Consider the following 17,039-nt stretch of genomic DNA (forward strand, 5'->3'; position numbering starts at 1 on the left):
CCACCCACCCACGCCCCAAACTAAGGACAAGTTATTAGGAAGAGACACAGTGGCTCCAAACAAATTAGTGAGAGCCAAAATATGGATAGAAGGTAGATTCAGAACATCCCAAGTAGAAAGGAATGTAATGGGGGTGGGGTGGGGGATTGGATTATTCAGCATACTGATGAAAAACATTTTTCTCTTTATTTATTTGCAGGGAGTTGGGAGTGGAGGACAAAGAAGCACACCAAGATGAGTTGGTTATAAAAAACAGGTAGCCTGAAGTACCCAAAAGAGGTCTAGAAGCATGCTAGAAATAGTTCTGAAAACCCAGGAGCGCAATCTGGGCTAACTGATTTTCAATCACTTACACTGATTTTACTTTTTCCCATACACATATGCTACCTCCTTGCCTTCTGCTTGAACTGTAACTTCTATCTCATCACTCTTGGTAGCCCCGCCCCCCCCACTGAATGTCTAATTAGTAGAATTTAGGGCACTATGAAAAAGTAAACTGAAAAACTTCAGGCAGTATAGGAAAACACTTGGAACAAAGGAGTTCTACACGTTACTTAAGAGTAAAGTTTTTTCTGAGCACCGCCACAAGTTGTCTACCAAATAGGACTTGAATTTTTGTTTTCTACCAAATTTGGAAAGCTGTTAATTCCTAAGAGAAATAGCAGAGCAATGCTCAAAGGTTTTTCGATGATTCTGCTTATAAAGGGATCTCTCAAATAACATGTATCCTCTCAGATCCTCTCATGTGATCCTCTACAAATCACTGTGTCCCCTTCCTACAATAACAGTCTTGTTCAGGATCTGTCAACAGTCATATAGTAGTCATAAACCAAATGACCAGACAAACAAAAAGGCTCCAGCCCCATTCATACTAACAAACAGTACAACCTACACCTAAGACTTTCCCTTTATTTTAAAACTATTCATTAACAAAGGTTCTTTTTCCAAAACAGGAAACAGGATAGGCAAGATAAATTAAGCACTGCCCAATTTTTAGCATATGAGCCAACTTCTAACTTTTGTAAAAACATAATATTTGAGAATGCTAGCTTTTAAGTCTGTCCCTTACTTGGTGTGACTCTAGCCTTAATCTAATGCTTAATTTCTTCACCTACAAAATGGGAATAATAATAGTACCAACTTTACAGGTATATCATGAGCTTTGCTGGCACACAGTATATAATCCTCAAATACCAGCTATTATTAAGCAATACCATCAGATGTTAAAAGATTTTCATACAAACAGCTTAGTAGGCATTATTTTGGCTTTTTCATTATTTGAAATTTGTCTTTAATACATAGTGAAGACTTTTTAAAGTCATTCAGATTTATGTACAGGAGAATACTTGCTGCTGAGTAAAGAAAACGTACATACCTTACATAAGTATATGCATACGAAATTGGGGAAAAAATAGCCATTATTCACATTTTACTGTACATCTGGGTGGGTTTTGTTTTCTTAACTTAGTTTTCCAAAACTTCTTTAATGTATTTGACCTAACTTTGATAATTAAGGGAAAGTTACTGGCAGAAGAAAAGTTTTTTTTTATCTTACATTACAATAAAATCTATAAAGAACTCCTAAAAACAATTCCCTTTATAAATTGTAGTACTGCTAGTTTATAACCCTTAGTATCTGTATACCACAAAGGAAGTAGTAAATACTAAGCAACAGAGTACTATTCTATTCTGGTAATAATAAATGGAAAATAAGGTCAAAATCACTTTGCAAAATGGAGTTTAGATTACCTGAGTACACTTAAAAAAATTTTTTTTTTACTATGAAAAAATTTCAAACTTACACAAAAGTGGAGACAATAATAAGCCTCCAGAAGCCAAACAACATTCTTCAACAATTATCAACATTTGACTACTTCACCCTCCTCTATTTTCAAGCAAATCCCAGTGATGACATCCTTAAGAATGTCTGTTCTTAAAATATTCTAAGCAATCTGTGGTAATTACAAAGTATGGCTACAAATCCCTCCCAGCTGAATACCCAGACCCTTTTGCATTGTCCTCTAGCTGGTCTGCCTGAGAGGAGGTGGAATCTATTTCCCCACCCCCTGAGTGTGGGCCACCTTGTGAGACTTACTTTGACTAAGAATACACTATGACATATGATTTCCAAGGCTGTAAGAAGTCTTATAGCTTCCACTTTCACTCTCCTGGAATGCTGTCTTGGGACCCCCATGTCATAAAAGACCACACTAAGCAAAGCCTCCATGTTTAACCAACACCAAGTGCCAGAAATGTGAGTGATGCCATCTTGGACGTGCCAGCCTGAGAAATCCTTCAGCTGAATAACTGATACATGAGTGAACCCAGGGGAAACCAGAACTACCCAACAGGCACAGAGAACTGTAAAAACACTGTAAACAGTAGTTTTAATCCACACGGTTTTGAGGTGCTGCGTTACGTAGCAATAAAGTAAAGCTTTGTAACTTATTCCTTTTACTTTCCTACAATTATCATTATGCATCCGGTCTTATGAAAAATCTGATTCGATTTCAGGGTCTAACTTAGACTTCGTCTTTAATATCCAGGGGAGTTACAGTTACTGAATTACCAAAAGCACAACATTACTATACAATAAATTCATGGCATTAAGACCACAGTTATCATAGAAAATACCAATGTATTTCAATAGCCAATAATCTTCCAGAAATATAAACACAGTTACAATTCCTTTATCTACCTCTATTTGGTATATCCTTTTGTTTAAAAAATCTTCTGGGGAAAAAATTTTTTTTTCTTAATGGGAAATCCTAGTGTTTTATTGATCCTAGTGAACATGGAGACATGAAAACTAAAGGTAGTCACATAAGGAAAGCACTTCTAAAGCACAGAACTTGTGGGGTCTTTAAAAAAATGCCTTGATTTTTAGCTGACAAATATTTAACACGTAAAGATACAGCCAGCCAGGTCTTAAAAAATACTATCAATAACTAGAAAAAAGTTCAACATCTCCATGAAAAACAGGACTATGATGTTAAGTCTACGTTAGAATACTTTGAAGTAATCTGTCCTCCTTTGAAGTGTATTTAATCTGTGTCAAGTTTCAATCTTCATTCCATAACTGGAAACCATTTTAGAGTTATTCTGAAAGTGGGAAACACGTTACACTGAAGTGCAATGATCATAATGAAGAGATGAAAACTAACTTTTAAGGTTCAAAATATGCCTTCTTAAAGTTATTGACAAAAGTGGGTATATGACAGTAGGTAATTTTAAAACCAGGTGTTCAACTTATCTAGTCTAACCAGTAGAGCCAGAGAAATACATTTGAGAACAAGAAAAACCAGTTTTCACCACATGAGTTTGGAGCAGAGAAGAAAAGTTAAAAATTAAGATCATGAAAAGTAAAACGCAGCCAACTCTCAAATTATAATTTTATCCTGCTCTCCATTTCTGTGTTCACCTTATGATTAGCAAGTGTATTAAAAATCGAATTTCTGCAAAATAATAATTGTGAGAAGATAAATTATTTCACTATAATTCTGCTTTAGTGAATTCAAGTAGATCTTAGTAAGAACTCAAAATCTTTACTCAGTTTTAAACTGTAATTACACTAATGTGATCAGTTGTTGATTAAGTTATTTAACAGTTAAAACGTTCATTAGTTAAGTTTAATTTGTTGGTTAAAAATGAGGTTTGATACAACCTTGTGCATTTCACTTATGCATTCCCCACTGTTCTTTATTACTAGCACTTAATTATCTGTAGTAACAGAAGGATGTATCAGCATAGATAATTTAAAATCATTTTTTATTTGGCTGGGGACACAACAGCTCTTTATTCCCAACAGCATAGAGCACTAACTTTCAAAAACAGTACTGAAGGTCTTTCATGTCATGCTCTAACCCTCCATTCAATTGTTTCAGCTATGAGGAACAAACTGTATATTCCTAAAACAAACCATGATACCATGACTTTCAGTTTCCTTATCAAACTCCTAATCATCCTTCACATCTCAGCTCAAGTAATACTTCCTGTAAAAATTTCCCCCAAGATCAAACACCTCTTCTCTGTGCTCTCACAATACTACCATATATCAATACTTACACTAAGATAATAGCAGTTGTTGTTTATACATTAGTCTGATGATTAAATTGTGAGTTGTGGAAGGTGGAAGCTGTGTCAACCTCCTTCTTGTAATGTGAAGCCCTAATCTAGTAGCTAAAATACAACAAATAACGAACTTTCAAAAATTTTTACATTATTTGATAGTTTTACACCATTACAATTATTTTCCTAAAATTAAGCGGGCAACTCTTGAACATATACCAGATGAACAGCTGTGTGAAATGGATATGTAGCTGGTTAAAAACTGGGGCCATGGATGTCTTTTTATGTTCAACCTGATTATCTGACACCTTCACATAGAACATATGTGCATGTCTATATAGGGGCATCTTTGTGCTTTACCTGGGAAATTAAGCTCTTACCAATGTGACAGAAACAGAAATTGCCTGTACTTAAATAAGCAGGAATTTTTAACCATTCTTATTCATGACATTTGACCCAGCACGTAACTTCAGAAAAAAACTCAGGACTATGCTTACCGACCATGCTGATATCTGTGGTATAATTTAGGGCAAAAGAAGAGCTGTAAAATGTTCTTATCTAAAAACATTTGTAGTATAGAACTTATATAAGTGTATATTATTGTGTGTGTTGAGAAGCAATCAGTACTCTGTGAGGGACATATTACAGGGAGAGTAAAATTTGAAGAATGCATGAATATAAACAACTGGACTTAGTATCATTTCCAACTGCTTACATTCATCCAAAGTTCATTCTGCAAGTATTATGTCCCCCAGCGTGCTGACTGCTACACACTACTTCATCTAATTTAATCCTCATTTCAACTCTAGGAAGAGGTTAAATAATTATGGCGAAATCAAGACTCAAACCCAGAGCGGCCTCTAATGCCTCCTACGCCACTGCTGTTTCACAAAATGCTGTAGAGCTGTAAATCAAATACTGACCCCATTTCTGAAACACAATTTTATCTCACGGAAAAGAAAAAATCTAGTTACAGTGTGTGTCTGCCTTTTTAACAACAGTATACCGTTTGATTTTAAATCAAAAATTCATCTTTAACCTTATCTCTTAGTCCTAGACAGAAACGAACAGATGAGAGAAAGAAAAGGGGAAATTTTAAAATTATTTTATTAAAGAAAAAACAAAACCTAAAACATCCTACAAAACCGAAAAAAAATTACTCAATTTCACTTGGCACCTTTGCTCTTAATAGCGCCAAACGACAACGGTCGTGATCAATGTACTACCAAGACAGAGATGTTCCCCATATATTTACATCTGTTCGTAGGAAAAAAGAATTGTAGTATTTTTGCTGTGTGTACACATTCATCTTCTCTACGCAGTTTCAACAAAATGAGGGAGTACTGTATTCAACTACTAGTGCCTTCCATATTTCACTTCTTACGCCAACAGGTCCGTTTTTATACATACCACCACCTAGTTCAATTTGAATAACATATAACTTACCACAATACAAAAGGAATCCCAAAGTATCACGATACTCAAGATCTGGGACGATCAATGAGCAAACCTTTATCCCATCTAAGGGGCTGGCAAAGTCCCTTCAATTCGAACCTGGGTTGGCAGAGCCCTAAGCCTCCCTGTCTTCAACACCTCGCTCATTAAATACCTCACTCGTGACACTCCCGGCCCGCCCCGGAGGACCGTCCTCACCCCCGTCGAGGAGGAGGTAGCCAAAGGCCAAAACAGGGCTCAAGCCCCTTGCCCTCGCCCGCCGCACGTCCACAACGAAGACGCACAGCCTGCCCCCTCCAACCGTCACAAACTCCAACACGGGACGAAAGGCCGCCGGCAGAGGAGGCCTGTGCCCGGTTCCCCTTAGTACCCGCGGTCCCGGATCAAGCTCCTCCGCCCCGATTCTGAGAGGAAGGAGGCGGCCTCGGCGTCCCCAGGCTAGCACTTCGTTTCCTCCCCTCCCCCACCCGCGGCCTTTACAACCCCCTCCCCGAGAGGGAGAAGCCCGAACTCCGCAGCTTATTACCCCTGCTCCAGAGCTGGCACTGAACAGGGCCCGTCCCGCTTCCAGCGATCACACCGCCGCCTTCCTCCTCGGAGTTCGAGGCCTCTAACAGAGGCAGAAGAGTCGGCCCCGAATCACAATGGCGTCCGCCCGACTCCCGGATCCGGCGCAGAACCAGCCACCACCGTTAAATGCCCCTCCCTTCTCCTTCCTCCACTTCGCGGCCTCCCCCGACCTCTCGCGAGAGTGGTGGAGCTGAGCGGATCCGAGAGCTGCGGGCGGGCTCGACGTACCCCACCGCGGGGTGGTGCTCTGACTGCGACAACCGTTGAAGGGCTGCCTCCGGGGAGGCAGCGAGGCGCCACCGGTAAGCGGCTGCGGCTGGTCGGCCATCGGGCTGGTGGCTGGGCCGGCGAGTGTGCGGGCCGCGGGAGCGGGGCGCTGGAGGCCCGGCCCTGGTTGGCCGCCGTCGCCTGCCTGGTGAAGGGCTCAGATCCAGCCCTGCCGCTCCCCAGCGTCCGAGTCCGCGCCACAGTCTCTTGCCCTCTCCGGCAAACCTGCAAGGCCCACTGCTCGAAATACCGCCCATCTTTTTTTTTTTTTTTTGGCGCTTGGTGAGTGGCGCAGTGAACGTTTATTGACTTGAATCAAACACTGCCTTTCCGACCTCCCCTCCTCCTATTCCCTGCCCGCCCTAGGTGGTGGCAGCGAGCTGTCCTCTTTAAAGGCTGGAGCTCATTTGTCTGGGACCTTTCGTTCCTTGCGGTAATTCGGTGTTGGTGGTGGTGTACTTTTGCAGTCATGTCTTTTAAATCGTGATACTGATCTTTGGTAGTGTAGCTACAGATTTTCCAGTAAAAATGCATCCATTTAGAAACAGGGAGGAAAATTGTGAGGTAAATGGTCTGATGAGAATGAAACGAAACCTTCAAAGAGCTATAAATGTGGTGAACGAAGATGTAAGTGAATACTAATGAATAAAAGGGAGTAGGTTAGAGGAAAAAGCCACAGTTTCTGTGGATTTAGGTGATATGTGGGTTTTGAATAATGTATCAAACATATAAGTTCTTCACCGGTGAAGATAAGTTATTGAAACTTGGAGGCATACTGATGACACTTGATTTGTAAACTGACCTGTTTTATTGGGTTGTTTAAGCAATTCATTGGATCCAAATAATTTCAATAAATGAAGTATGAAGTTTATGTGTATTTCTTTGTCATTTCACTTGGAGAGTGTGCATTATCAGTATCATCTCTATTTCTCTCTGTCTTGGGGACTAACAGACTGTCCATGCTTCACTATTGTAAATTGTAAAATACTAAAGATCGTTATTATTTAAAGTTGGCACATAAATGCCAGTATAACTTTTAAAAATGTGAGTTGAAGATTAACCATCTGGTGTGGGATAAAGTGAACAGAGATTAAGTTTGAGAAAATTAATTTACCATGTATAGAAAACTGTTATTTTCCCCCCAGCCTGTTTGAGTGTACCTGTAGCATTGTGGTTATGGGTATACACACCCTGAAGCATCAGACTGCATGGGTTCAAATCCTAGCCCAGCCTCTTACTACCTTTGTTGTCTTGAGCAATTCTTTAACCTTGCCAAGCCCAGGTTTTCTGTAAAATGGAGTTAATAAGAATACCCATAACCCACAAGGTTGTTGAAAGGATTAAATGAGATAATGCATCAGTTCCTGGAACATAATAAGCATTCCATAATTGTTAGCTATTACATTCCTTGTCTAAACCACTACTAATATTATCTTCCTGGGGCTTATTACACAGGTCCCTTAAACATCTTCTTCTGAAGTACATTGTACGCTAGGAGGAATGACTGCACTATTTTCCTGAGCTATGGCAGTCAGACTTGATAGAGGTGACTTCTCTACAGAAACCCCAAACCTGGTAAGGATGGTTCAGATTTTGGCAGATTGTCGCTTCATCCCCACCCAACGCTGATAATATCAGCAGAGGTGAGTGTGGCACCAATTTCCTATGCTAAACAGAACTTCCAAATCAGTTTCTTGTTGATGCTAGTAAATAAAGACCACTAATAAGTATTTTTTTTAAGAATTATTAGTTGATATTGTTTTTAAATGTCCTTTCTCTGATTTGAGTTTCCAGATAATTATCATTATCAGCAAATAATTATTAAGATTTTCTACGTTAAAGACAGTTTGATAACAGATTGTAGATACAAATAGGTATGATAGTGACTATATTTTCTGAACTTAAAATCAGGACCAATGATTTGATGGCAACTTATTTGAAATTAGAACTGTTCTGACCAATTTAGACCCCGCAGTTGCCTTTTTTTGCACAGAGTTCCCCCACTTGACCTTCCTTTGCTGAACTTTTTATGCTTATGACCAACTCTGACATACTTTTTTGTATCTAAATATCTTTGTTCACCACTTGCCACACCAACCCTTTAGTTTCCATTTCCGAACTTGACTTCTCTAAATTAAGGTCTTCTTTACTATTATTAATTTATCCCCTTTTACTTTATAAATTTGTCTGTCATTTGGCCATGATCATAACAACCCTTTACTCTTATGCTTAAGTATTTCTTCAGCTACTTGATAGGTTAGAATTCTCTTTCAGATATTGAATTTCAAAGTTCCTGTTTTCCCCACATTTTAACATTTACAACCTTATCTTCCAAGAAGCTTCTCTATGGTAAGGGTAATTTTATAGATATTCTCCACTTTGCATAAATGATGTGATCGTGAAAAGATGTGATTATATTTGCTTTTTGTAAATCAAATTAATTTAAATGTAGGTTATTTCTTAAACTTTTGAGGAACAGAAGGTAATACCTGGGATGAAATAAGAGTGCTTATTGGGGGGCCCCTAAGTTGAAAACAAAGGATGCCAATTCTTCTTAAATGGGAGTTTTATTAATCTCTGGAGAAGGGAACCTTGTGGCATAAACCAAACTGAGGCTCTACTATTTAAAGTTATAGATAACTTTAAGTGTATGGTACTTATTGAAAAATAGCTATAGATTGAAGACTCTGTCTTCAAAGGAATATGTTACTTAAAAGGTCCTTTCCTTTAAATCTTTGATGTAAAAAATTCTTTTTACCAAAAATAATAAACCCCTGATTTAGTGAATTTTAATTTTCCCCTTATCAAGTTCAATTGAAAGGTACCCCATTTAATAAGTGAGCATCCAAGACATGCTGTTGGTTCACTTCTGTTGGATTAGAAGCAATAACTTTCAACCCCTAAAGCCAATAGGTAAAACAATATAAAAACAAATAAAAAGAATACCATCTTGAAGCCTTCTCTGAGAAACTCTTTCTTACGCTTAAGCTATGGTCTAGATCTCACTGGTTCTAGAAAAATCATTCCAGATCACATTGCTGCTCCAGAACATCTGGCCTGGTCAGGAACAATTCTCAGCTTATGGAGCACTTGGAATCCATGTGTGAAACGCCTTTCACACTGCCTGAAACATGGAGTTTTTAATAAAAGCAACTATCTTTTATTATCGATACTACTAAAGGTTGGAAAACTATGGTACAAGGCCAAATGTGATCCACTACCTGTTACTGTAAATAGTTTTATTGGAACACAGCCAGGTCCATTAATTTATGTAGTCTTTTTTTTTTTTAATTTATGTAGTCTTATCTGTGTATGTCAGGGTTCTCCACAGAAACAGAACCAATAGTATGTGATACCTAACTATCTATCTACCTGTCTACCTATCTATCTATCTATCTACAATTACTATACAAAATATCTTCACTACAATGCCTAAATTAGCATATGATTAATTAACTCGATACTCTGGCCTCCCCAATTTAACCACAAAATTAACCATCGAAGTCTATGACTGCTTTTGCCTACAGCGGCAGAGATGAGTAGCTGTGATAGAGATGATATGGCCCAGAAAGCCTAAAATATATTTACTATTTGGTTTTTTCATAGAAAGTTTGTTGACCTCTGGAATAAACCATAAAACCAGATTGAAGTGACCCCTGTTCCTTTAATGCTGTCAAGCCAAACACATACATAACAACTTCAGATTGATAATAATCAAGAACTATGCTCGGCCTCCATGGCCACTTTGGACTATATTTTGTGAGAATGCAAGCAGAAGAGCATCTAAATACTGATATGAATTCCTTGGATATGCCCTCTGGCAAGTTTGGTTGCAACGTCCTTTTTAATCTTAATTTTTTTTTCATGTCTACATTTGTGTACAATTTTATAACAATGTAGGTATGTGATTACATCGTACATACTAGCTATTTTAGTACAGGATGGTTCTTTTGCTTTTTTTCCCCCTTTTTCTTTTCTTTTTTTTCTCTTTTCTTCCCTTATAATTTCCTTTTTAATTTGGCTCTCTTACCCATATTTACTACTCCATAAACATTCTTGAAAAATTAGTGAGTATCCTTCTGCATTTTTTTCTGCAGTTATACAATGTTGAAGGAATAGTTATTTAACACACACACACACACACAGAGAAATACTCATATAGAAATTTTTTTACCATTTATTTTATAAAACAGCATCAAATTTCAATGTGCATATTCATCTTAATTTTTCAATCAAAAGTACCTTTTTCTCTAAATCCCTATTTATATTGATTGTTTATCCTTTTGTTTCTTTTTTTAAAATAAATTTCTTTCTTTATTTATTTTTGGCTGTGTTGGGTCTTCGTTGCTGTGCCCGGGCTTTCTCTAGTTGCAATGAGTGGGGGCTACTCTTCATTGCGGTGCACAGGCTTCTCACTGTTGTGGCTTCTCTTGTTGTGGAGCACAGGCTCTAGGCCTGAGGGCTTCAGTAGTTGTGGCACATGGGCTCAGTAGTTATGGCTCACAGGCTCTAGAGCACAGGCTCAGTAGTTGTGGCACATGGGCTTAGTTGCTCTGTAGCATGTGGGATCTTCCCAGACCAGGGCTCGAACCTGTTTCCCCTGCATTGGCAGGCAGATTCTTAACCACTGTGCCACCAGGGAAGTCCTATCCTTTCTTTTTGATGTCATAGATATTACTACTCTGTCCTTCCTTCACAGTGTTTTTTTCAACTCTATCATGTGTCTGTTGACTTGCCATTTATTATCTTTTGCTATAGATATGTTCATATGGTAAAATGTGTCTGTGATTTCTTTTATAATTTTGGGGTTTGTATCTTAGCTTAAAAAGTATTACCGGGCTTCCCTGGTGGCGCAGTGGTTGAGAGTCCGCCTGCCGATGCAGGGGACACGGGTTTGTGCCCCGGTCCTGGAGGATCCCACGTGCCGCAGAGCGGCTGGGCCCGTGAGCCATGGCTGCTGAGCCTGCGCGTCCGGAGCCTGTGCTCCACAATGGGAGAGGCCACAACAGTGAGAGGCCCGTGTACCGCAAAAAAAAAAAAAAAAAAAAAAAAAAGTATTACCTATCCCTATATTGTATCATGTAATATCCTGGATTTTTCTAGACTATGTTTAATTAAACTCAAATCAATGTTTGTATATGGAATAAGATAATAGGATCTAATTTTATTTTCTTCTCAATGGATAGCCAGTTTTGCCAGTAGCATTCCTTAAATAATCTATTCTTTGTGATTAGAAAGACTACTTTTGTTATACATTGACTTTTCAGATTTCTACTGGATTTATTTCTGGATTTTCTATTTTGAAAACAACTATTCAGAACTATAAACTATAAACTAAACAGAACTATTTAGAACTATAGTTTATAGTTCTAAATATTGTTTTGCTCCCTTTTGAATCTTTTTCATATATCAATACTGTTCTGCATTTCTGTCACCTACCTATTCAATTATAAGGAATGGTAACTATTTCCTTCAGACTCACCCAATATACTTAACCAGCTTTGCATTATACAGTGCATGTTATACTACCAAACTGCCTAAGAATTATCTTAATTTCTTTTCCCACTATTCTTGTTTCCTTTTCTCAGCAGTTTGCTAAAGCCATTGAATATACTTCAGTTATCTAAAAACATCTCATCAATACTTTTGTATATCATAATAATTTTAAAAAAACGATATACCTACGCACATACATACTATTCAGTTTCTTAAATCACCCTGTTCTCTATCCCAGAGTCCAACCTAAGTTTTCTACCATGGAGCCTTAGTTACTCTTGATAAGTTGGCTATTTGTACCATGGACAATATAGAAGAAATCCTACATTTTCTCTATTATGTCATCATAAAAGGTATGAAAATGGTGATGTGCTTTAAATCTTTCATGTAGGTTTAATGTTTGTAATTCTTAGCTTTAGCACATCACACAAACATAGTGGTGTTTGTTGATTTTTGTTGTGGTTTGAATATTCTCTTCAAAGCTAAGAACTCTGTACTTTAATTAATTATATTTTAATTCAGTTTTTAGAAGATATTAATTCAGTACTTTTTTTGTTTTGTTTGCATACTGTTAATTTTGCCTAAATTTGTGGGAAGGCTTTTCTCAGGAAAGTGATTGTTTCATTGTTTTCAAGTCCATTTAGTAAGATATTTTTAAATCTTATGAACTTTATCTCAAATAGTTACTTGAATTGAAAGTTTTGGGCATGTGTTTGCATATTAGTGTCATGGGATTTGAATGAAAATATAAATTTAATGAATATTTGGTTTCCTTTATGTCTTTTAACAGTCTTATAAATAAATTGATATTACCATTTTGTTAGACTTTACTTCCTTAGGTTGTTTGATAATCAAATGCTTTTCTGATACCTTAATTTTATTACTAGTCATAGTAATACAGATTGCTAGAATACTTCTAAAATACAATTATTTTTGTGAAGTTGTATATCAAGATTTTAATAGGCCTTATTAATAACTTTTTATCTGAAGAAATAAGATATTAATCAAAGTACAGCATTAAAAATTAATTGAGTAGATGAAAATATGTATCTAAAAAGTTTGGGAAAAGAATTTAATGTTAAATTTAAATAATTCTTATTGATAATGTCCAGAAAGGAAAATGTTAGTATTTAGTCTTACCTGTGCTTGGAAGAAAGCCACATAGAAACTATTACCATTTCTTCTCTTTGTTGAAAGAAAAATGTATACAAAGAAGTAAATATTACTACAAAACTTCTAAATGAACCAAAGTAGGAGAAAAGCAACTCTTAGACATTGATAGAAGTATTGCCCTATTTAGATTTTTCTTGCTATCAGAACCACATTTGGAATTTAAGCTTTGTTCACAGCAAAATTGGCACAGACTATCTTTGCAATACTCCTAACTTACTATTACTTTTTTTTAATTTGGCTGTGTCAGGTCTTAGTTGTGGCACGCAGGATCTTCGTTGCAGCACGCAGGATCTCTTGTTGCAGTGTGCAGGCTTCTCTATAGTTGTGGCACGCAGGCTCTAGAGCGCATGGGCTCAGTAGTCACAGCGCATGAGCTCTCTAGATGTGGCAGGTGGGCTCCAGAGCACATGGGCTCAGTAGTTGCCACACGTGGGCTCTCTAGTTGTGGTGCGTGGGCGCTAGAGTGTGTGGGCTCAATATTTGCAGCGCGCAGGCTTAGTTACCCCTCAGCATGTGGGATCTTAGTTCCTCAACGAGGGATTGAACCTGCATCCACTGCACTGGAACGCAGATTCTTAACCACTGGACCACCAGGGAAGTCCCATTCCTAACTTATTTTATGCAAGAAAAGAATGTGTCATGGAAAAGAAATGAACAAAAATTATTAATATAAGGTAGATAAAAAAATTCCTTTTAAGACAAATAGAATGTGAAGTTGATTTTTAGAATACAGATAGAATTATTAAAAAATTTTTAAGTAGTAGTAAGAAAACATTTCCCCTTTTTTCTGAATTAAAAAAAAAAATTAGAACTTAGCATTCCATCACCTCCTGCAGATGAATGAGTTAATTACCTTTATTTATAAAAAAACAAATGACTCAGGTCTCCAGTCCTTAAGAATGGGACCATGTATTTCTGTTAAAAATCAAGGAATAGTTGTTCCAGTTTCCACTTTCACATAAGGAGCCTGGAAGTCCTCCGTCTACCTTAACAACAAGTAAAAAGCTGAACAGACTGAAAAATCAATAACTCTTTATGGATCCATAAGAGAGGGAAGAACAGAGGCAAACCTCTACCCCCAAGACTGGAGAAACAGACAGGCATTTGAATACAGGGAGTTGTGGTTTATGGGAGGAGAGACTCAAGAACTCAAATCACCACAGGAAACAGGGCCAGGTAGGAAAACCGGAACTGTAATTGATGAATTGCTGGAGGCTCAGTGTGGACAACTCTAAGAGTTTAAACTCCAGGGAGACCCAGTCACAGGGGGCGCCCCACAGTATTGTGAGGTTTACCTCCAGGAGCTTAACCAGATTTCCACAATAAATATCAAAGAAAAGTTCCATCAAGCTTCTGGCAGGGAGAGAGGAAAAGGAACCATTTTGAAATACACCACAGCATTCTACTCTTTTTTTTTTTCTTACAAGTATCCATTCTTTATTTTTTTTTTTAACATCTTTATTGGAGTATAATTGCTTTACAATGTTGTATTAGTTTCTGCTGTATAACAAAGTGAACCAGCCATATGCATACATATATCCCCATGTCCCCTCCCTCTTGCTTTCTCTTCTTAACAAACCCTGCCCTCAGGGGAAACTAGTTAATTACAGCCTAACCTGCTGAGGTATTATCAGAGCCTAAGTAACCTTGGGAAGAGAAATAACCAACTCTAGCCATTTTGTCCCACCTAAGGGGATAGAAAAAAACTAAGAAACTCTTGTGAAGTTCATGGTCCAGAGGCATAAGCTCACTAAAAGACTGAGACCTAACCATAGGACTGTAGAATGCTTCCCATCCCCCCATGCCTTACCACTACATTAATAAAGGCCTATTTATGGCAGTTCCTTTTACTCAGTATATTGTGTCTGGCTATCAAGAAAAAATTACAAGGCATACCAAAAGGTGAAAAACATAATTTGAAGAGACAGAGCAAGCATCAGAACCAGACATAGCAGAGATGCTGGAATTATCAGTACAGGAATTTAAAACAACTATGATTAATATGCTAAAGACTCTAATGGATAAAGTAGACAGCATGCAAAAACAGCTGGGCAGCGTAAGAAGAGACATGGAAATCCTAAGAAAGAAGCAAAAAGAAGTGCTAGAAATAGAAAACACTGTAAGAGAGATTAAGAATGTCTTTCATGAATTTATTAATAGTCTGGATATATGGCTGAGGAGAGAATATCTGAGCTAGAGGATATATCAGTAGAACCCTTGAGAACTAAAAATCAAAGAGAACAAAGACTTAAAAAGAAAAAAAAGAACAGAATATCCAAGTGTTACCTGAAAATGGGTTCACCTCTTGGTGGGTGTCAAGCCAAAAGAAACAAGCAAGGCAAAAATCGGGAGAGTGAAGATTTATTACTTGCAGCAAGTAAGGAGAACACCGGAGATCTTTCCCAAAGTAGTATCTCCCCAACAGCAAAATTGGGGAATTTTTAAGCTGAGGGTACATGCATATTCATGAAGAGACTTGAGCAGGAGAATTCAGCATAGATTTGAGGCAAAGGTTGACAGAGTCTAAGCTTTAGTTGATTGAAGTCACAAGGGTCAGAAAGAATCTGAAAAAGAATAGATATATTGTACATGTATAACTAAATTACTTTGCTGTACACTTGAAACTAACACACTGTAAATCAACTATACTCCAATATAATATAAAAATTTAAAAAAAAGAGAGAGAATGTAGAGTCGCCCAGATGTGAAAGATTTTTGAACATGTTATTTAACTCTATCTAGAAAAGATGAAAGCATCACTTTTATATAAATTTCATAGGAAGAAACAAAAAATCAGCAGTAAATGAAGACTTTTTGAGGCAATATTTTTCTAGTAGAACATTGTCATATTATCTCAATATTTCTAAAATATTTTAATAAAATAAAAGTTTATTAATAAAAATAGTAAATTCTAATGGGTAAGATATACATTATATTATTAAAAGAAAAGGTCAGCATCATCATCCCTTAGGTTCCAATTGATCTAGTGGTTGAGCACTTTAGGCTAATCTTTACCATTGAAACATAATTGGGAATCTTTACAGCAGTTATATATTCTTTTGTTACTATTTTGTTACTATTGTTACTTCTCTTGCCTGATAACAGTTGTTTGTTCCTGGGTTCTTTTGTTCCCTTAAGATCATTAATTACTGAGACCTGTTCAAGTTCAAGCACTGTGGCCAGGATTAGATCACAAAATGGCCTAGGCCAAAAATGTCTTCCCTTATGTCAAGAAAGCCATGCCTGGTTCTCTTTTTCCGGGGACCCTCCACCCTATCTGCTTACACAAAGACTGAGGGACAACTAGAAAACGTTTAACATAAGTGTAATGTTACTATCAGAAGAAAGAAAGGAACAGAACTATTTGAAACAAAAATGACTGAGAATTTCCCCCAAATTAATGTTAGACACCTAACCACAGATCCAGGGAGCTCAGAGAACATCAAGCAGGGTAAATGTCCCCAAAAACTATACCTTAGCATATCACTTTCAAATAAAAAAAAAATCAAAGATAAAGAAAAACATCCTGAAAGGAGACAGAGTTAAAAAAACACCTTACCTATAATGGAACAAAATAAGAATTACATCCAACACCTCCTCAGAAACCATGCAAACAAGAAGAGCGTGGACTGAAATATTTAAACTGTTGGGAGAAAAAAACCCTCCAACCTAGAATTCTATATCATGTGAAATTACCTTCATAACTGAAGGGAAAATTGACAAACAAAAATTGAGAGAATTTGTTGCCAGTAGACCTACCTTGCCAAAAAAAAAAAACAAACACTAAGTTCTTTACAGAGAAGGAAATTAACGTAGTTCAGAAACTCAGACCTACATAAAGAAAGGAAGAACAGGCTTCCCTGGTGGTGCAGTGGTTGAGAGTCCGCCTGCCCATGCAGGGGACACGGGTTCGTGCCTGGTCCGGGAAGATCCCACATGCCGCGGAGCGGCTGGGCCGGTGAGCCATGGCCACTGAGCCTGCGCGTCTGGAGCCTGTGCTCCACGACGGG

The 17,039-nt window shown here is 37.6% G+C and overlaps 2 protein-coding genes across 29 annotated transcripts in view; one reads left to right on the forward strand and one right to left on the reverse strand.

Annotated features, from left to right (window-relative positions):
• MARCHF7 (membrane associated ring-CH-type finger 7) overlaps window positions 1-6,259 on the reverse strand; it is a 48,604-nt gene extending 42,345 nt beyond the window's left edge. For 2 of the 4 annotated variants that reach the window (XR_010944429.1, XM_067741812.1), the window contains exon 1: window positions 6,050-6,254. The gene's annotated coding sequence lies outside the window, so the exon portion shown is untranslated. Of the gene's footprint in view, window positions 1-6,049 lie in introns of all 4 variants that reach the window. The other 2 variants (XR_010944430.1, XM_067741811.1) reach the window with 2 other exon arrangements.
• The window catches only part of BAZ2B (bromodomain adjacent to zinc finger domain 2B), a 385,223-nt gene continuing 374,430 nt past the window's right edge, over window positions 6,247-17,039 (forward strand). For 19 of the 25 annotated variants that reach the window (XM_067741777.1, XM_067741775.1, XM_067741791.1 and 16 more), the window contains exons 1-2: window positions 6,248-6,395; window positions 7,816-8,003. The gene's annotated coding sequence lies outside the window, so the exon portion shown is untranslated. Of the gene's footprint in view, window positions 6,643-7,815; window positions 8,004-17,039 lie in introns of all 25 variants that reach the window. The other 6 variants (XM_067741780.1, XM_067741779.1, XM_067741782.1 and 3 more) reach the window with 3 other exon arrangements.

The sequence above is a fragment of the Pseudorca crassidens genome, chromosome 6 (assembly GCF_039906515.1).
Source record: "Pseudorca crassidens isolate mPseCra1 chromosome 6, mPseCra1.hap1, whole genome shotgun sequence".
Taxonomy (NCBI): Eukaryota; Metazoa; Chordata; class Mammalia; order Artiodactyla; family Delphinidae; genus Pseudorca; species Pseudorca crassidens.